Below are 23,479 nucleotides of genomic sequence, written 5' to 3' on the forward strand. Positions count from 1 at the left end.
ATAGTACACACCCAACACAGTACACACCCAACACAGTACACACAGTACACACCCAACACAGTACACACCCAACACAGTACACACCCAACACAGTACACACCCGACACAGTACACACAGTACACACAGTACACACCCAACACAGTACACACAGTACACACCCAACACAGTACACACAGTACACACCCGACACAGTACACACAGTACACACCCAACACAGTACACACCACACACACCACACACAGTACACACCCAACACAGTACACACAGTACACACCCAACACAGTACACACAGTACACACCCAACACAGTACACACAGTACACACAGTACACACCCAACACAGTACACACCCAACACAGTACACACAGTACACACCCAACACAGTACACACTCAACACAGTACACACAGTACACACCCAACACAGTACACACAGTATACACCCAACAGAGTACACACCCAACACAATCATTTGGAAAATGAAGATATATAAAAGCTTTGAAGCAATGCTCAGGTCAGTCTTCTGGAGTACAATGGAATACAGAGGACATTTTCTTAAAAGATGCAAATCTCATCTTGAATGAACCCATATGTTCCCAGAACAAAGTGTTAGATGAACATTATCTGTGTCAAAATGAAACCATTTTCTATGTTATTTTTAAAAGGCTGGTGTTGTGTGATTGGCTTGTTCGGTTTACTTCTGCCTTTCTATGCTCCTTTCTGTGTTTTGCGGAGTCATATCCAGTTTCTGAACCCTGTTGGGCTGATTTAAATAAACGGTTATCTCACAAGGCATGTACTGACCCAGGAGGAACATGAACATTCCTGTCCCGCCAGATCACACTGTGCCTCTGAAACACATTCCTTTTGACCTGCTGTCTCATTGTTTTCTCAACATGTAAGTTTCTCCAACTTCTTCTGACTTAGAAGTGTCTCTTCAGATAACATCTCGGAGACAGTCAAGCTTGCACATGTGTTTTGTTCAAGTGAAGTTTGTCTGGCAGGAACAGAAGGTTGTTTTGCAAGAAAGGCCAGCTAGACTGTCTGATCTGATTCTGGTCAGTGTTAAAGGATAAAAAAAAAATATATATATATATATTATTTATTTTTTTACCTTTATTTAAAAAAGTCTTATTTTCAATGATGGCCTAGGAACAGTGGGTTAACTGCCTGTTCAGGGGCAGAACGACAGATTTGTACCTTGTCAGCTCGGGGGTTTCAACTTGCAACCTTCCGGTTACTCGTCCAACACCCTGTTCAATACATTGGTCGGTATGACAGTGAAAGAGGTTATAATGACACAGTAGAAGACTGGCAACCTGATCTGACCATAGTTCCATGGCAGCGAGTGGAGCACAGCACAGCAACCATTATTTATTTACAGTCTGTGTGTCTGGATGGCGTCTATGGGCCCCTGAACACTTCTGCACCTTGTCTCCAATCCATGGGGAACAACAGGGATGAGGCTAACCTCCACTGTTGGGTATCATCTGAATAGTAAAGGAAACTGGAGGCTACTGGATTCACACACTTCCTCAATCTCTAACTATGTCTATCAATGTGTCCATGCCAACGTCTGTATCTTCCACTGTATCAACATTGTGGTGGAATATGCTGAAGCTGGGGTTGTTGTGAGGCGAATGGTGACGCAACCCTGCCTCATGATCGGCAGCTGACTCCAGGAGGAACAAACAGACCAACCCAGCCCCATGGGAAGTAGGCTACAGTACAGCATGTGGACCTGGTCTGAAGCTGTTCTGACTTCATCTGTACACCTTGACAAACAGCAGTGTCTTGACCTACATCAGGACCGAGAGGGGAGAGACATAGGACATTGGCTGCCTGTGTTGGGACACTGGGTTTATGACGAGAGATCTTTTCTGGGCAGAGAGGAGACCGATGTGTGTAATGGAAAAGCTGCAACCAGCCAGTTGGATAAGTAGTTCCACTGTGGTGAGTTAAAGTTGTGGTATGGAACAGCTTTATACACGCAGTTGTTGCCATTTGATGTGTGTCTGTTTTCCAGCTAACACTATTGAACAATTTTCATTTTTTTGTTTGGATTGATCATGCTGATAGTAGTGACTCATTCCAACATAAGTTCAAAACACAAACACACACACACACACACACACATACAAATGTATGCACACACACACACACGCACTCACACATACACACACACCCAATTGCGTCAGGCCCGGATTCACAAGTTTACAGTTGATTCAGCATGTTTCCTCACACCTGTGATCATGATTGATTTTAGCACCCGAGCATATCCAATCGAGAATTCATGTGACTACTGTAAATCCCTCTAATGTTGAGTATTGTAGCATTATAGAACTACGATTGTATTTTGTTTGGTGGGATATTGATGATAACACAGACCTAGGGCATTATTCCAGTAGAATTGACCTCAGTATTTTCCACCTCCAGCATCTTAAGCTCTCTGTGTGTACACAGTTCTTCAGATCTATTGAATGTTGGATTGAAAGTGTCCACTTCTCTGAATAATTGAAACTTGTGTTACTCCCAGAGGGGAGACTGCATCGTGAACTCTGAATACATCAAGCCCTTTCTGTGATTGCTCGACGTGACATCTTAGTGTGATCAGTGTGTACTGCAGTTGGACATCTATTGTGATCCAGTTTTGAGGTTATCCTGTGACAAGCATATGTGGAATACAGACAGATGAAACATTAACTTCATGCGACGAGCAATCCCGGATCCGGGATCCTATTTATAGCCTCAAGCTCATTAGCATAACGCAACGTTAACTATTCATGAAAATCGCAAATGAAATGAAATAATATATTTGCTCTCAAGCTTAGACTTTTGTGAACAACACTGTCATCTCAGATTTTCAAAATATGCTATTGAACTATAGCTAAACAAGCATTTGTGTAAGAGTATTGATAGCTAGCATAGCTATAAGCCTAGCATTCAGCCAGCAACATTTTCACAAAAACAAGAAAAGCATTCAAATAAAATCATTTACCTTTGAAGAACTTCAGATGTTTTCAATGAGGAGACTCTCAGTTAGATAGCAAATGTTCAGTTTTTCAAAAAATATTATTTGTGTAGGACAAATCGCTCCGTTTTGTTCACGTTTGGCTACGAAAAAAACCTGTATCCAGTTATAGCCTCAAGCTCATTAGCATAACGTAACGTTAACCACTTGATGCTATGGGGGCGCTATTTCATTTTTGGATAAAAAGACGTGCCCGTTTTAAGCGCAATATTTTCTCACAAAAAGATGCTCGACTATGCATATAATTGGTAGCTTTGGAAAGAAAACACTGACGTTTCCAGAACTGCAAAGATATTCTCTGTGCGTGCCCTAGAACGTGAGCCTTTTCTTAACAACACTGTCATCTCAGATTTTCAAAATATGCTTTTCAACCATAGCAAAACAAGCATTTGTGTAAGAGTATTGATAGCTAGCGTAGCATTTAGCATAGCATTTAGCAGGCAACATTTTCACAAATACCAGAAAAGCATTCAAATAAAATAATTTACCTTTGAAGAACTTCAGATGTTTTCAATGAGGAGACTCTCAGTTAGATAGCAAATGTTCAGTGTTTCCTGAAAGATTCTGTGTGTAGGAGAAATCGCTCCGTTTTGTACATCACTTTTGGCTACCAAAAAAACCCGAAAATTCAGTCACCAAAACGCCAAACTTTTTTCCAAATTAACTCCATAATATCGACTGAAACATGGCAAACGTTGTTTAGAATCAATCCTCAAGGTGTTTTTCACATATCTCTTCATTGATATCGTTCGTGGAAGTCTGCTTTCTTCTCTGAATTACTTGCAGCTGAGGTTTACGCACCAATTTCGACGCAGGACACCGGGCGGACACCTGGTAAATGTGGTCTCTTATGGTCAATCTTCCAATGATATGCCTACAAATACGTCACAATGCTGCAGACACCTTGGGGAAACGGCAGAAATTGTGGGCTCATTCCTGGCGCATTCACAGCCATATAAGGAGACATTGGAAAACAGCGCTTCAAAACTTTTGCTCATTTCCTGTTTGAAGTTTCATCTTGGTTTCGCCTGTAGCATCAGTTCTGTGGCACTCACAGATAATGTCTTTGCAGTTTTGGAAACGTCAGAGTGTTTTCTTTCCAAAGCTGTCAATTATATGCATAGTCGAGCATCTTTTCGTGACAAAATATCTTGTTTAAAACGGGAATGTTTTTTTATCCAAAAATGAAATACTGCCCCTAGAGTTCAAAGAGGTTAAGGCCTACCTTCCTCTCTAACAATGTTGCAAATAATTACCTTGAATAAACTGACATACACAAGACATTCCAACTGATTTTGAAAGAGTTCCAAGGTCTAAGGTCAAGGATAATATAACAGTAATATACCACCTTCCATTACCGTGTTGTTTGTGAGACCAAGTTAGACATTAGTGCTTGATGTACTTACTGTTGTAATATCTATTCATTTCAGAGTTATGCCGCATTTCTGCTACTAAACATTTAAACTTCAACCTGCTGCTTTGAAGTGCAAATGAGGCTGTTGGCAGTCTGGTTTATTTACTTGTGAAGCTCATAGCGACAGGTAGCCTACCGCAGTGTTTTTCAACTCCAGTCCTTCAGTATCTCCAATAGTACACATTTTAGTTGTAGCCCCTGACAAGCACACCTGATTCAACTTGTCAACTAATCATCAAGCCCTCACTGAGTTGAGTCAGGTGAGTTTGTCCAGGGCCACAACAAATATGTGTACTGTTGGGGATACTGGAGGACTGGAGTTGAGAAACACTGCGCTAGCAGTTAAGAGTGTTGGGCCAGTAACCGAAAGGTCGCTGATTCGAATCCCTGAGGTGAACATTCTGTTGATGAGCCCTTGAGCAAGCACTTAAACCCTAATTGCTCCTGTAAGTCTCTGTGGATAAGAGCATCTGCTAAATGACTAAATGTACATGTTAATGATGTACAGACTCCTGAGTCCTGACACATTCATTGGGTTTAGATCATCTGGTAGGTACACTACATCATATGTGTTTTTTGCTATGGCAGTGAAGCTACTCTCTTTCACACGATCCCAGTTCTTTCACTTTCTGTTGCAGCATTGTATTCTAGTGTTTGTGAGCAGAATACACTGAAATGCAGAGTCCCTTGACTCTGGTATATACTTCCATTTTACATGATCAGTGTGTAGGGGCTATGTAGCTGTGACTGCTCTTGTCTCAAACGCATATGCTGCCCACATCTCTTCTTCTGCATCGTTCTCTAGCAGCTCTTGTCCTCTCTTACCCTCTCTTACTTTTGATGACATTCCTTTGCATCTCATTTCTTTGGGTGCCTGAGGGGAGCGTGCTGCACGAACTTATGTAATGGTGAGAGAGGAGTGAAAGGGTGGGGTGGGGATGAGAGGAGAAGAGGAGTGATGAGCTCATGTTGCTGCACTGCAGCTCTCATGTAAAACACACACACACACACTCTGCACCACATGATTTATATTCCACACACACACACGCTCTTTCTGCACCATATGGTTTATATTCCACACACACACACATTCTCTCTGCACCGTATGGTTTGTATTCCACACACACACACACTCTCTCTGCACCGTATGGTTTATATTCCACACACACACACTCTCTCTCTGCACCATATGGTTTAGATTCCACACACACATTCTGCACCATATGGTTTATATTCTACACACACACACTCTCTCTGCACCATATGGTTTATATTCCACACACACACACTCTCTCTGCACCATATGGTTTATATTCCACACACACACTCTCTCTGCACCATATGGTTTATATTCCACACAAACACACACTCTCTCTGCACCATATGGTTTATATTCCACACACACACACTCTCTCTGCACCATATGGTTTATATTCCACACACACACTCTGCACCATATGGTTTATATTCCACACACACACACTGCACCATATGGTTTATATTCCACACACACACACACTGCACCATATGGTTTATATTCCACACACACACACTGCACCACATGGTTTGTCGTCCACACACACACACACACACTCTCTCTGCACCATATGGTTTATATTCCACACACACACTGCACCATATGGTTTATATTCCACACACACACTCTCTCTGCACCATATGATTTATATTCCACACACACGCTCTGCACCATATGGTTTATATTCCACACACACACACTGCACCATATGGTTTATATTCCACACACACACACTGCACCATATGGTTTATATTCCACCCACACACTCTCTCTGCACCATATGATTTATATTCCACACACACTCTGCACCATATGGTTTATATTCCTCACACACACTCTGCACCATATGGTTTATATTCCACACACACACACACTGCACCATATGGTTTGTCGTCCACACACACACACACTCTCTCTGCACCATATGGTTTATATTCCACACACACACACTGCACCATATGGTTTATATTCCACACACACACTCTCTCTGCACCATATGATTTATATTCCACACACACACTCTGCACCATATGGTTTATATTCCACACACACACACACTACACCATATGGTTTATATTCCACACACACACTCTCTCTGCACCATATGATTTATATTCCACACACACACTCTGCACCATATGGTTTATATTCCACACACACACACACACTACACCATATGGTTTATATTCCACACACACACTCTCTCTGCACCATATGATTTATATTCCACACACACACTCTGCACCATATGGTTTACATTCCACACACACACTCTGCACCATATGGTTTATATTCCACACACACACACTGCACCATATGGTTTATATTCCACACACACACACTGCACCATATGGTTTGTATTCCACACACACACACACTCTCTCTGCACCATATGGTTTATATTCCACACACTCTCTGCACCATATGGTTTATATTCCACACACACACACACTGCACCATATGGTTTATATTCCACACACACACTGCACCATATGGTTTGTCGTCCACACACACACACACTCTCTCTGCACCATATGGTTTATATTCCACACACACACACACTGCACCATATGGTTTATATTCCACACACACACTCTCTCTGCACCATATGATTTATATTCCACACACACACTCTGCACCATATGGTTTATATTACACACACACACACTACACCATATGGTTTATATTCCACACACACACTCTCTCTGCACCATATGATTTATATTCCACACACACACTCTGCACCATATGGTTTATATTCCACACACACACTCTGCACCATATGGTTTATATTCCACACACACACACTGCACCATTATGGTTTGTCGTCCACACACACACACACACACACACTCTGCACCATATGGTTTATATTCCACACACACACACTGCACCATATGGTTTATATTCCACACACACACTCTCTCTGCACCATATGATTTATATTCCACACACACACTCTGCACCATATGGTTTATATTCCACACACACTGCACCATATGGTTTATATTCCACACACACACACTCTGCACCATATGGTTTATATTCCACACACACACACTGCACCATATGGTTTGTATTCCACACACACACACACTCTCTCTGCACCATATGGTTTATATTCCACACACTCTCTGCACCATGTGGTTTATATTCCACACACACACACTCTGCACCATATGGTTTATATTCCACACACACACACTCTGCACCATATGGTTTATATTCCACACACACACACTCTGCACCATATGGTTTATATTCCACACACACACACTGCACCATATGGTTTGTCGTCCACACACACACACACTCTCTCTGCACCATATGGTTTATATTCCACACACACACACTCTCTCTGCACCATATGATTTATATTCCACACACACACTCTGCACCATATGGTTTATATTCCACACACACACACTACAGCATATGGTTTATATTCCACACACACACACTCTGCACCATATGGTTTATATTCCACACACACACTCTGCACCATATGGTTTATATTCCACACACACACACTCTGCACCATATGGTTTATATTCCACACACACTGGACCATATGGTTGGTCGTCCACACACACACACACACTCTCTGCACCATATGGTTTATATTCCACACACACGCTGCACCATATGGTTTATATTCCACACAAACACACTGCACCATATGGTTTATATTCCACACACACACACTGCACCATATGGTTTGTATTCCACACACACACACACACTCTCTCTGCACCATATGGTTTATATTCCACACACTCTCTGCACCATATGGTTTATATTCCACACACACACACTCTGCACCATATGGTTTATATTCCACACACACACTCTGCACCATATGGTTTATATTCCACACACACACACTCTGCACCATATGGTTTATATTCCACACACACACACTGCACCATATGGTTTGTCGTCCACACACACACACACACTCTCTGCACCATATGGTTTATATTCCACACACACACACTGCACCATATGGTTTATATTCCACACACACACTCTCTCTGCACCATATGATTTATATTCCACACACACACTCTGCACCATAGGGTTTATATTCCACACACACACACTACACCATATGGTTTATATTCCACACACACTCTCTCTGCACCATATGATTTATATTCCACACACACACACTACACCATATGGTTTATATTCCACACACACACTCTCTCTGCACCATATGGTTTATATTCCACACACACACACTCTGCACCATATCGTTTATATTCCACACACACACACTGCACCATATGGTTTATATTCCACACAAACCCACTGCACCATATGGTTTATATTCCACACACACACACTGCACCATATGGTTTGTATTCCACACACACACACACACTCTCTGCACCATATGGTTTATATTCCACACACTCTCTGCACCATATGGTTTATATTCCACACACACACACTCTGCACCATATGGTTTATATTCCACACACACACTCTGCACCATATGGTTTATATTCCACACACACACACTCTGCACCATATGGTTTATATTCCACACACACACACTGCACCATATGGTTTGTCGTCCACACACACACACACACTCTCTGCACCATATGGTTTATATTCCACACACACACACTGCACCATATGGTTTATATTCCACACACACACTCTCTCTGCACCATATGATTTATATTCCACACACACACTCTGCACCATAGGGTTTATATTCCACACACACACACTACACCATATGGTTTATATTCCACACACACACTCTCTCTGCACCATATGATTTATATTCCACACACACACACTACACCATATGGTTTATATTCCACACACACACTCTCTCTGCACCATATGGTTTATATTCCACACACACACTCTGCACCATATCGTTTATATTCCACGCACACACACTGCACCATATGGTTTATATTCCACACAAACCCACTGCACCATATGGTTTATATTCCACACACACACACTGCACCATATGGTTTGTATTCCACACACACACACACACTCTCTCTGCACCATATGGTTTATATTCCACACACTCTCTGCACCATATGGTTTATATTCCACACACACACACTCTGCACCATATGGTTTATATTCCACACACACACACTCTGCACCATATGGTTTATATTCCACACACACACACTCTGCACCATATGGTTTATATTCCACACACACACACTGCACCATATGGTTTGTCGTCCACACACACACACACACTCTCTGCACCATATGGTTTATATTCCACACACACACACTGCACCACATGGTTTATATTCCAAACACACACTCTCTCTGCACCATATGATTTATATTCCACACACTCTCTCTGCACCGTATGGTTGGTATTCTACACACACACTCTGCACCGTATGGTTTATATTCCACACGTGTACACACACACAAGCACACACGCTCCCAAAACACATGCACACACACAGTAAGGCGCTGCTACAGGCGGAATTGATCTGGCAGTTGGAGGGCTGATGGGTTCACATCCTGAAGATATTCCTCTACCGTTAGGCCCTTGAGCAAGGCTCTTAACCCCACAACATGCTCTCCATCCAGCTTGACCATGTGCTCGACTGGATGTGTGCTGTAACTAATGCTCAATAAGTTGTATTGTGTGTCTTTGTGTGTGAGAGAGACCCGAGAACATGGGGAAGAGGGAAAAAGTGAGAGAAATACTGTACAATATCTTGACACGGCCTGGAGTTCTTTCAGCTCTATGTCTGAGAGACTGTACAGGAGTAAATACATAACCATGGCCTTAGTTTAAAGCTGAAACATGACTAATTCATTGGCCAAGATTTCTCCGAGCGGCTGATGATTGATCCTGTGCTGATAAATGTATAGGCCTTTCAGTGTTGGAAGTCCTGCTCTCAGAATGGAATGGATCGCAATATCACAACACATTCATAGATTTAGTTCATTACATTTTTGAGACTGAGAATAAACATCTATGAGACTATGACTGTTGATTGATCTGCTGCAGTATTCAGAAAATGTTCATCCTGTCTTGCCCCATTCAGGGACGCAAACTAGTTACCTTTCGGCGATATTCGCTGTTTTGAATCCAAAATAGATGACCTATTGTGATTCGTGTAGATCCGATGAGAAAATATTTTTTTGGGGGGGGGGCTCGCGCTCTGGAATGACAGCGGAGGGTGGAAAGGCAGCTTGCCAGTTAAGGCAATGCGTCCCCTGAATGATAACGAATAGGTAACATTAGGTGAGAAGCCTGACCACGGGGGCGAAGGGTGAGAAGGTGATAAAGCGTACTTCATGAGCTATAACTGAAAAACAACTGGCATTTGGAAAGTTTGAGGTGAGGGAGAAAGTGTGGTGGAACAAGAATTGATAGCATTGTTTAGAATCGTGCTCGCTGGATCGAATTTCCGTTAGCTAGCCAGAGAAATGTTGAGTCACATTAGCCAATTTATCTGATCAAATGATTGAGTTTATGAAAATTAGCTCAAGTTATAACGCGTTAGTTGCTTACTGGACCCTGGCAATCTGTGTAAAATGTTAACTAGTTAACGAACTAACCACTATCTGTTAACTGTTTTCCCTCTACAGTATGTGGTTAATTTTTAGAATGGGAGAATTGTGAAAATGAGGCGTTTCTTGATAAACAAGTGTAGCTGGACCTGGACCAGGCTTAAACTGGATCCAGCTATAGAGTTGAAAGGAACACCACACACTTTCCCTCTTTCTCACTTGTTCAATACAGTGGATAAAAGGGTTATGCCAGGTGTTCTCTCTGCCTGAAAGAGATGAATTGTGCCAACAAAGGGTATCATGCTCTGCTGGCACATTGTAGAACAGATGTCCACAGGCAGAAAGTGTACAATATAATAATGTGCAGTGTAGCCCAAAGATATTGCTTTTGTTGTATTGAATTTGACAGTAACACTTGTGTGTGAGAGTGGGGGGATTATAAAATGCTTTACTCAGTGAACATTATTTTTGCACACATGTAGCCTTGTGCACTTGATCGATGTCTACTATAGTGGCCACTATAATACGGCAAAAATAGAATGTTGTTTGTTTCATTCTATTTCTACTTTAAGATGTTTTTTTCCCCAAGTGCAACATTTTGTGTTTGGTCACAATCGTTCTATAATCAAGGCTGTCATGGCTAACTGTAATATTTGTTCTCAAGACCTGTCATTTGCACTAAAGTCTAGGCAACAAATAACATTGGATTATTTTCTTTTAGCTGTCAGTTAGGTTCACATGAACCACTTTTTATTTTACACACAGAGACTCATCGTGTAGATCATATTCGTTGTTGTTTAATTATTTAAATATGCATTTCCCCCTCGCAGGGATTTTGTTTCATGTTTCAGTGCAACACAAAAAAAGTGTCACCTTTTTGGGCCCTCAGCAGTTTGCATCTCTGCCCATTGATGTAGCATACTGGAACACTTCATCAAACTACACAAGTAATGTTGTTGAGTATTTTGGACATCCACCCTCCCACACTGCTGAGTACATACAGTTGACTAGCATGGTTTCATGTAGGCCTATGGTCTACTTGGATGGTTTCCCACAGCTTTAAATTAGTACCTTCCTCTGTGAGAAATTATAATGTTGGGTCTGTTGCATGTAAATAGTCATTAAAGTGTACTGTTTATCCTTCTAGGGCATTCAGTCCTCTGACAATTACAAAGTAGTTATCCTGTCAGCCTTTTCTGTTACTGTGACAACCGTGTGCAGTTCCATCAGTGTTTGGTGGTAACATCCCCAGAGACACTCTCTCCTAGCATGTCTTCCTTCTGTCCTCACTGCGGAATGGCTTTTCTCAATTATGACAGTTCATCACAATTTCAACAAGGCACTCTCGATACAGCCAGGCTTCTTGGTTTTTTTTATTGATTCATTTTTTTTATGTGAACATTCAGAGTGTTTTCGCAGTGGTGCTTTTCCAAATGTCTACTGTGTAGTTACAGTGGGGCAAAAAAGTATTTAGTCAGCCACCAATTGTGCAAGTTCTCCCACTTAAAAAGATGAGGCCTGTAATTTTCATCATAGGCACACTTCAACTATGACAGACAAAATGAGGGAAAAAAATCCAGAAAATCACATTGTAGGATTTTTAATGAGTTTATTTCCAAATTATGGTGGAAAATAAGTATTTGGTCACCTACAAACAAGCAAGATTTCTGGCTCTCACAGACCTGTAACAACTTCTTTAAGAGGCTCCCCTGTCCTCCACTCGTTATCTGTATTAACGGCACCTGTTTGAACTTGTTATCAGTATAAAAGACACCTGTCCACAACCTCAAACAGTCACACTCCAAACTCCAATATGGCCAAGACCAAAGAGCTGTCAAAGGACACCAGAAACAAAATTGTAGACCTGCACCAGGCTGGGAAGACTGAATCAGCAATAGGTAAGCAGCTTGGTTTGAAGAAATCAACTGTGGGAGCAATTATTAGGAAATGGAAGACATTCAAGACCACTGATAATCCCTCTCGATCTGGGGCTCCACGCAAGATCTCACCCCGTGGGATCAAAATTATCACAAAAATCCCAGAACCACATGGCGGGACCTAGTGAATGACCTGCAGAGAGCTGGGGACCAAAGTAACAAAGCCTACCATCAGTAACACACACTGTCCCCCTGCTTAAGCCAGTACATGTCCAGGCCCGTCTGAAGTTTGCTAGAGAGCATTTGGATGATCCAGAAGAAGATTGGGAGAATGTCATATGGTCAGATGAAACCAAAATATAACTTTTTGGTAAAAACTCAACTTGTCGTGTTTGGAGGACAAAGAATGCTGAGTTGCATCCAAAGAACACCATACCTACTGTGAAGCATGGGGGTGGAAACATCATGCTTTGGGGCTGTTTTTCTGCAAAGGGACCAGGACGACTGATCTGTGTAAAGGAAAGAATGAATGGGGCCATGTATCGTGAGATTTTGAGTGAAAACCTCCTTCCATCAGCAAAGGCATTGAAGATGAAACGTGGCTGGGTCTTTCAGCATGACAATGATCCCTAACACACCGCCCGGGCAACGAAGGAGTGGCTTCGTAAGAAGCATTTCAAGGTCCTGGAGTGGCCTAGCCAGTCTCCAGATCTCAACCCCATAGAAAATCTTTGGAGGGAGTTGAAAGTCTGTGTTGCCCAGCAACAGCCCCAAAACATCACTGCTCTAGAGGAGATCTGCATAGAGGTATGGGCCAAAATACCAGCAACAGTGTGTGAAAACCTTGTGAAGACTTACAGAAAATGTTTGACCTCTGTCATTGCCAACGAAGGGTATGTAACAAAGCATTGGCCAAATACTTATTTCCCACCATAATTTGCAAATAAATTCATTAAAAATCCTACAATGTGATTTTCTGGAGATTTTTTATTTATTTTGCCTGTCATAGTTGAAGTGTACCTATGATGAACATTTCAGGCCTCTCTCATCATTTTAAGTGGGAGAACTTGCACAATTGGTGGCTGACTAAATACTTTTTTGCCCTACTGTATATTCTCTCAAGAACAGAGCATTCCAGAGAGAGAGTTGTGTTATGGATCTTTCTGTCAGGGGAGTTAAGAATAGTGGTGACTTACTCCATCATTGCTTTCGGCCATCAAAATTACACTGAAGAAAGTTCTTTAACAACTGTTTCTGAGACTGTAATTGGCTCAGAAACATCAGCATCTTGTCATTGCTGGCTCCCATTCCCCTGTCTTGGTATTGGACTTAGAGAACAAACCCACTCTCTTTATACAGTACTGTTACTGTCGTCTTCATACTCCGCCACAAATTAGCTCCCCTGACAGAGATGATATTATTTGTCCTCCCACTCCTGCTTCTCCCCAAACACACTATATATTTCCTCAATCCTCTCTCTTTCTCTCTGACATTCTCCCTCATTTAGTGCAGACTGACTCACTCACTCACAGAATGGTTTTGGTACTAAATGGCTGTGCACTGGCTCCATCTGTTGTTTAGATTTTTTATAACAGAGGACAGGAGCCTCAATCCCCAGCTGAAAATGTTCCCAAACCAAGTCACCTTCATATCTCTCCGGCCTCCAACTTATACAGTTGCTTTGTTTTTTGTTGATGAAGTAAGTGATAGAGAGACCCACAGACCTCCCTCTGTCATAGCTAACTGTTTCGCCCCCCAACACAAGGAGACATAAAAGGATGTGGGATGTGTTTATCCTAACAAATGACAGGACATATAGTACCAGTCAATAGTTTACACACACCTACTCAATCCAGGGTTTTTCTTTAATTTTACTATTTTCTACATTGTAGACTATGAAGACTATGAAATAAAACATATGGAATCATGTAGTAACCAAAAAAGTGTTAAACATATCAAAATATATTTTAGATTCTTGAAAGTAACCCCCAATTTTCCTTGATGACAGCTTTGCACACCCTTGGCATTCGCTCCACTAGCTTCACCTGTAACGCTTCTCCAACAGTCTTGAAGGAGTTCTCACATATGCTGAGCACTTCACTCTGCGGTTCAACTCATCCCAAACCATCAAGGTCATCTGATGCAACGCTCCATCACTCCTTCTCGGTCAAATAACCCTTACACAGCCTGGAGGTGTGTTGGGTCATTGTCCTGTTGAAAAACAAATGTCACACTAAGTGTAAACCAGATGTGATGGTGTATCACTGCAGAATGCTGTGGTAGCCATACCTGTTATGTAAGTGTGTCTTAAATTCTAAGTAAATCACAGACAGTGTCACCAGCAAAGAACCCCCACACCATCACACCTCCTCGTCCATGCTTCACGGTGGGAACCACACATGCAGAGATCATCCGTTCACTTACTCTGCGTCTCACAAAGACACAGCGGTTGGAACCAAAAATCTCAAGATTGGACTCATCAGACCTAAGGACAGATTTCCACGTCCATTATTGTTTCTTGGCCCTAGCATGTCTCTTCTTGTTATTGGTGTCCTTTAGTAGTGGTTTCTTTGCAGCAATTCGACCATGAAGACCTGATTCACGCAGTCTCCTTTGAACAGTTGATGTTGAGATGTGTCTGTTGCATTTAAAATGGCTGCAATTTCTGAGGCTGGTAACTCTAACTTATCCTCGGCAGCAGAGGTAACTCTGAGAGCCAGTCCTCATGATAGCCAGTTTCATCATAGTGCTTGATGGTTTTTGCGACTGCACTTGAAGAAACTTTAAAAGTTCTTGACATTTTCCGTATTGACGGCCCTTCATGTATTGAAAGTAATGAGGGACTGTCATTTCTCTTTGCTTATTTGAGCTGTTCTTGCCATAATATGGACTTGGTCCTTCACCAAATAGGGATATCTTCTGTATACGACCCCTACCTTGTCACAACACAACTGATTGGCTCAAACACATTAAGAAGGAAATACATTTCACAAATCAACTTTTAACAAGGCACACCTGTTAATTGAAATGCATTCCAGGTGACTACCTCATGAAGCTGGTTGACAGAATGCCAAGAGTGCGCAAAACTGTCACCAAGGCAAAGGGTAGCTACTTTGAAGAATCTCAAATATAAAATACATTTTGATTTGTTTAACACTTTTTTGGTTACTACATGATTCCATATGTGTTATTTCATAGTCTTCATAGTCTACAATGTAGAAAATTGAGTAGGATTGAGTAGGTGTGTCCAAACCTTTGACAGGTACTGTATATTCCACTGTGAACCACTGGAGGGCAGAAAAATAAGAGATGAAGGAATGTAGGAGGACATTGGCATTGTATGGATTCCCTCATAGTAACTCTCGCTCTCTCACTCTCTCTCCGCTCTCGCCCTGGCGTCTCTCAAGGTAGTTTCTATAGATATTTATAGGCAGCATTTAATTACTTATTTTCAGAGATAATGAGGGGCTCCTGCTGAGAGCAGAGAGGAACATAGCAGCTTTGCTGGAAGAAATATCATATGAATACGATTTAGTACACCAAAGTTACAGATGGGTTTTGTAATTGACACAGATTAGTCTATTAAAGCCATTTGATTGATTAATACTAATCTCTCGGAGACAGACATTCTTAACATAAATGCATCGAGTAGCTGACACATTTATAGGCAAGTTTTTGGTTCTGGGTCTCCGAGATGAATTCATAAAGATACATCTGAAAATAATTTAACAATTACATAGTTTTACAGCACACAGCTAGTTTACAATAGGGGAATCCTGTGGCAACAGTTACTGGAATCTGGACTAGCCAAGTCCTCCATATCAGGAGAGGGATGTTTCCATTGTGTTCAACAAAGTGCTGACAGAGTATTGTGGCCTCTGGCACAGCGTAGACCAAGAGGACTGGGCTGAGGGGTATAGGACACGAGGCCCAGAGGAAAGACGGGAGGTCTGGTGAGACCTTGACAAGACATGAGGCCCAGAGGAAAGACGGGAGGTCTGGTGAGACCTTGACAAGACACGAGGCCCAGAGGAAAGATGGGAGGTCTGGTGAGGCATGGACAAGACACGAAGCCCAGAGGAAAGACGGGAGGTCTGGTGAGGCATGGACAAGACGCGAGGCCCAGAGGAAAGACGGGAGGTCTGGTGAGGCATGGACAAGACACGAGGCCCAGAGGAAAGACGGGAGGTCTGGTGAGGCATGGACAAGACACGAGGCCCAGAGGAAAGACGGGAGGTCTGGTGAGGCATGGACAAGACACGAGGCCCAGAGGAAAGACAGGAGGTCTGGTGAGGCATGGACAAGACACGAGGCCCAGAGGAAAGACAGGAGGTCTGGTGAGGCATGGACAAGACACGAGGCCCAGAGGAAAGACAGGAGTTCTGGTGAGGCATGGACAAGACACGAGGCCCAGAGGAAAGACGGGAGGTCTGGTGAGGCATGGACAAGACACGAGGCCCAGAGGAAAGACGGGAGGTCTGGTGAGGCATGGACAAGACACGAGACCCAGAGGAAAGACAGAGGTTGAGGTTTCCTAGAAGTCTGATGATACTGACAGCGCTTTCCGCTCACCATGTCGACAGTTTCCGTTTCAGATGGTGCAATGATGAGTTTTTAATTTCCTTTCATACACTACAGAAGTGGTTTCATTCAAACCAGTTGAGATCGAAATACAATGTTTATTACAAGCCAATAAAGATTGTACTACAATGTTTAGTATAGGGAGCCAGCACATATTCATTCAGTATATATTATAATTGAGTTGTTTCAGTGGTCGCTGACAGAGCTGAGATTCCCCTGGTCATGAGCGAGAGAGACAGTGGTGACATTGCAGCGCTGCAACACACTGACTCTGGACACATCCCCACTGAGCCCTGGGATCAACACAACAGCTGAATAAATGCACTGATATCATAGAGATAGAGAGATATTAATGGGGAGAGAAAAATGGCTGAGTGTATGAGAGAAAGAGAGTGGTATAAAGGGGACAGAGAAGAGGGAGAGAGCAAGTGAAGGAAGGAGGGGGGAAAGTGCAGGGAGAGCCTTCCTGTTTTATTGACGTTCAGGTTCCTGTCTGGTGCTCTGTCTTTCAACCCCAGGCAGCCTACACTACAACACTATATCCCACCTCGATTCCCCTCTCCTCTGCTAGCCTTACAGCTTGTTTACCGACCTCAGTGCTATGTAGATCAAAGAGCCTGCCTTATAGTGCAGGGGCTTTCAGTTCCATCTCTCTTCTCTCTCTCTCTCTCTCCATTTCTCTGCTCGTGACTCGACACAGAGGAGGCAGATATATGCAGGCTCAGGTAGGTGGGCTCATTTAAGGTATCTGGGTTTTTTTTCTGGCAGTGTAAGTTTGTCTGGTTGAAGCAGTAGCTACCTGGCTGCTGTAGTGGGGTTTAAGGGGTGTTGTTGACTTGTGCTGGCTCAGTCGGTGTGTTGCTGCGTTAGTGGGGTTTAAGGGGTGTTGTTGACATATGCTGGCTCAGTTGGTGTGTGGCTGCTGTAGTGCGGTTTAAGGGGTGTTGTTGACATATGTTGGCTCAGTCGGTGTGTTGCTGCGTTAGTGGGGTTTAAGGGGTGTTGTTGACATGCTGGCTCAGTCGGTGTGTGGCTGCAGTAGTGGGGTTTAAGGGGTGTTGTTGACATGCTGGCTCAGTCGGTGTGTGGCTGCAGTAGTGGGGTTTAAGGGGTGTTGTTGACATGCTGGCTCAGTCGGTGTGTGGCTGCAGTAGTGGGGTTTAAGCGGTGTTGTTGACATGCTGGCTCAGTCGGTGTTTGGCAGTGAGGAATGCAGAACGTGTCTCCAGAGTGTCTCTACAGGTGAGAGCAGAGGCTGCCAGATCCATGGATCGTACAGTACGGAGGTGTACCGTCTCTGCTGCTTTGCACTGTTGTCTGACTTCATGGTTACACTGATTAATGTTGCCTGGAGGGAGAGAAGAGAGGGGAGAAAGAGAGATAAGTGTTTATTCGTGTGTGCGCATACGTTTATTTAACTTAACTGTTCTTGTCCAAACAGTGACTGTAGATCTGTGGCTCCTGTGTCCTCTGCTGTTTCTCTCTGTAGACCAATGATTGTTCCCCCTGTCCTGTCTATGCTGGACCAGGGCAGCCCTGTCTCTCCCCAGCCAGAGCCAGCTCAGCTCTCCCCTCTGACTCACTGCTCCTGGGTGATTCATCCTGCTCAGCAGCACCCTATTGGCATCTTTTCAAATAAACCTATAGCGGACCGGACAGGAGCCTTCGGGAAATCAAATTAAACACACAGAGCCAAGAGAGGTATCTCTCTCATCAGTCATTTGACAGAATAGAGGTTGGCACACTACAGGGTCATCGTGTATTAATGGTTTGTATCTATGTGTTGTCAGGCCAGAGCTTTCATCATACTTTCTTCATACTAGCCACTTCTCGTTCTCACCCCCTCTCTCTCTTCCTCGCCTTTCTCTCTCTTTCTGCCATAAACACATTCCTTGTTGTCTGTGGAGGGTGCATTGAGTTTTGTTTTTCAGCTAGAGATTGTAATGACACAGTATTCCCCTAACGATCATTAGTCAGAATTAACAGAGTTTTGAATCCCAGGTGTTTTCTCCACATTCCAATGCGTGTAGGCCTAAATGTGCTCTGTATTCAGCATCACGCGAGCAGGGATACTCTGTTGCTGCCTCTATAGAATATTATTTACCTCAAGACCAAACATCTGCTGAAAACAACTTAACCTTCTTCTGCCCAAATCAATGTTTACTCACTTAACCTTTCAGAGCTAGAGGCTGATAAATTGGGCTTGTCACCCTCACACGGGTCCTCCTGTTCAGCTCTCCTGGCAGTAAAGACTGACTCTCAGCTCTGTGGTTCTGGTATATGTCTGTAGTACACGTGTGTGGAAAGGAAAGGGTCATATCCTGATTGTCAGCGAGGCTGGTGTGACAGCACAGTCCCACCTGAGCTGTGCATGTGATGTTTCTGTGTACCAGCTCAGTTTCTCCTGTCCTTTAGCTCTGCCTAGCATGACTTGTGAAAAAAGCTACTTCTTATTTCTGAGTGAGAAGTTCATTGGATTAGAATCACTGCTTATGTTTGATGACCAAATTCAGTTTGGGTTTTACAGTGGTAGCCACTTTAGCTGTAAGCTAATTTAAAATCATCAACCAGTCTCTTATGATTCAATTCATTCACTGTACTCCACCCATACCTACACATCTCCATTTAAATGAGCCAGAGAGACACAGGAGTGAAATCCATCCCCCTCTCTCATATTCTCTCACTGATCCCTCAGTTCCTCCAACTGTGCATCCCCTGACTGGTCTGGTGTCATTCAGACTGCGGTTGAGGCTCACTAACCTTGGAATGACCAGTGTTTTATCCTCGTCTTATCGTGAGAGCTGGGCCTGAGGGCTTGGGCCTGAGGGCTTCTAATGAGTCATTCACAGAGACCAGGACTGTGCAGGCAGTCAATAAGACACTAAGCCTTATGGAGCAAACACTGAGTGAACAAAAGATTAGGAACACCTTTCTAATAGTTGCACCCCACCCTTTTGCCCGCAGAACAGCCTCAATTCCTGGGGTCTTGGACTACAAGGTGTTAAGTGTCCCACAGGGATGCTGGCCCATGTTGACTCCAATGCTTCCCAAAGTTGTCAAGTTTGCTGATGTACTTTGGGTGGTGGACCATTCTTGATACACATGGGAAACTGTTGAGCGTGAAAAACCCAACAGCGTTGCAGTTCTTGACAAAAACCGCTGTGCCTGGCACCTACTACCATACCCCGTTCAAACCGTCACTTCATCTTTTGTCTTGACCATTCACCCTCTGAATGGCACACATACACAATCCATGTAAATCAAGACTTAAAAATCCTTCTTTATCCTGTCTCTTCCCATTCATCCACACTAATTTGAAGTGCATTTAATAAGTGACACCAATAAGGGAGCATAGCTTTCACCTGGATTCACCTTCAATGTCATGTAAAAGCAAGTGTTCTTAATGTTTGGTGTACTCAGTGGCCAGGATAAGGCCAAGACACTGGAGAGATTGGCTCTCTGGTTGTAATACATGTCTCAGTAATGACTGGGATTCTTTCCCCTCATTCTGCAGGGCCTAATTGGGTTTGGAGTGTTGTGAGCTTTGTGTTGATGTTGATGTCTTGTGGGTGTGTGAATGTTGTGTATCCAGTGATTTTTTTCTCTCTCAGCTAAATCTGGTGCAACGCATCACTTCCCATACTCTGAGATGTATGTTTTGTTGCACAGTGTCCCTGCCAAATAAATGAAAGGATAATATTCTCACTCCATTCCGAACAAGGGATCCTATCCCTATTGGCTTTCAAAAGGATGTTAGATGAGGTCCAGGAGATTTTGGTTCTGTATGGATTTAATGGACACAAAACAAGGTAAGTGTGTCGGGTCATTTGTCATTGAAAATGGTAGAGGAATCCATGTGTTCCACAGTACATACTCACTCTCTAGTAAATGATTTAGCACCATCTCAAACCTTATGAAAAGCAGCGACTGAAACATAAAACTGTTGGTGCTGTATAATTCATTTACGATATACATTGCCTCTCCTTGCCCGTGGCTCGGGTCTTGAGATGAAGTTCTCACATTCGTAAAACGTCTCTGTTCCTTCCTTCCTGTCAGCTTGGAGGGGGTTTTATGAATATGGAGTGACAGTAGATGTGCTGACTTGCACTCTTCCAAGACCTGCTGGAAATGAAGTATGAATGGACTTTGTACACACGGGATGTCTGGTTCCACTGGAATGTGTTGACGACATGAAAATATTTCTCAACACTCTCGTGGCCTGAAGACAAGTTGGCTTAGCTTCTCATTTTCACATAGCATAAGAACATTTAGTAAAAGCAAAAATAAAAAACAGTATGACTGGTTAAATCTTAGTTGCCCATGAATATGTTTTTTCAATGTTTTACACAGTGACCTACAGTATAATGTGTCCACTGCTAGCTACAACAAACCCAAGGCTTTACAAATGGAGGTATTTCAGGACATGAATAATGTATCTCCTAATTTCCCCTTCATTTTTGAGATGCTTTCAAGCAAACCTTTTAATTAATATTTAAATACTAATGATCCGGGTCCCATTGCAGTTGAAAAAAAGCTCAAACCTCCCAGGTTACCGTCACCAGTAAACTGATAGGCTGACAGTTTTCAGAGGTACATTCTGTGACAGGGGTTTGGACTAAGTTGTTGTTTTCCGCTCAGATTTGCAGAGTTTTGGAAAAGAGAGGAGGTTAGAAACCGATTAGGATTTCCTTCAGTTAACAAATGTTTGAGGGCCTGACGCTGCAGTTTCCCCGAAATCCACCACAATGCTTTTAGCGGACAAACTGTAGCTATCTGGCTGTCCAATAGAAGCCTGTCTATAGGCCTATATTTTATGTTCATGCTACTCTTGTTTTTTTTACAGTATCATTATATGAGGACCTACTGACACACCTTTTAGGATCCCCACTCATAGATTAGAATCAGAATACTTCTGTGGCCTCACTGTTGTGTGAGCCTCTTAACAACGGTGTCTGACATCACTATAGGAGGATCTAGAAGCTTGGCAAGTGAGGTTAATATTGTATGGAAGATAAAAAGAGCCTTTCCCCTTTTCCTCAAGGTGAGATCTACTGTACCTCTCAAATCACAGTGATATGGTGTTCCTTATCTCAGCCTTCCCACCATTTGCATGACATTCATTTCCTCCTGTTAAATCCATAGCTTAACTCTCCATCTGTAGCAGATCTCTTGGGTGATGATGTCACTCAGTGCTAATCACCTTCTCGGTTATTATCTCGACTAGCCCCGTGGCTGCTGTCACTCCCACAGCTGGCCTTAATCATTTAGTACAGAGCACTTTTGCCTAAAACAACTTTATGTGAAATGAATTATTGTACTACTGTCAATGGCCAAATGAGAAGGTCGTTAATGTGAAAAATCATCAGTCTTCTCCGTTTCAGAAGGAGCACAGAAAGTCATTCAGCACAGCTCTCATAGTCTCAACCTTTGCCTGTGTGTGAGTTTCTTTCTCAAAATGAAGATGGTATAATTAAGCAACAAGGCCCGAGGAGGTGTGGTATATGGCCAATATACCACGGCGAAGGACTGTTCATAGGCGAGACTCAATGCAGATGGCCTGGACACAGCCCTTAGCCGTGGTATATTGGCAATATACCATAAAGCTTTATTGCTATTATAAACTGGTTTCCAACGTAATTAGAGCAGTAAAAATACATGTTTTATCATACCCGTGGTATACGGTCTCATATAGCACAGCTGTCAGCCAATCAGCATTCAGGGCTCAAACCACCCAGTATATAATATATATTATTTGGCGATTTGACCGCTTGACACATCGCCTAGCCTCGCCACAGGGCAGACCTTGTTTTTCTGTCCCTAATCAAAAATGTAAAATGTACGATGCGGCAGGCAGCAAGAGAAAGGCTTACTTTATGCCCCGTGCCAACTCAAACAATGGGCAGCGCCAGTGCAGACGGCGAGGCAGGGAGGTGCTCCTCTTGGGCTCAATAGCACCAGTGTCTCTGGCCGCGGGGCTCGGATGCCACAGAGATACAGCGGGTACTACCAGGCC

At 43.0% G+C, this 23,479-nt stretch overlaps 1 protein-coding gene across 5 annotated transcripts in view; it reads left to right on the top strand.

Annotated features, from left to right (window-relative positions):
* LOC135527975 (IQ motif and SEC7 domain-containing protein 1-like) overlaps nt 1-23,479 on the top strand; it is a 260,372-nt gene that overhangs the window by 164,967 nt on the left and 71,926 nt on the right. The gene's annotated exons all lie outside the window — the stretch shown is intronic.

This window comes from Oncorhynchus masou, chromosome 33 (assembly GCF_036934945.1).
Source record: "Oncorhynchus masou masou isolate Uvic2021 chromosome 33, UVic_Omas_1.1, whole genome shotgun sequence".
NCBI lineage: Eukaryota > Metazoa > Chordata > Actinopteri > Salmoniformes > Salmonidae > Oncorhynchus > Oncorhynchus masou.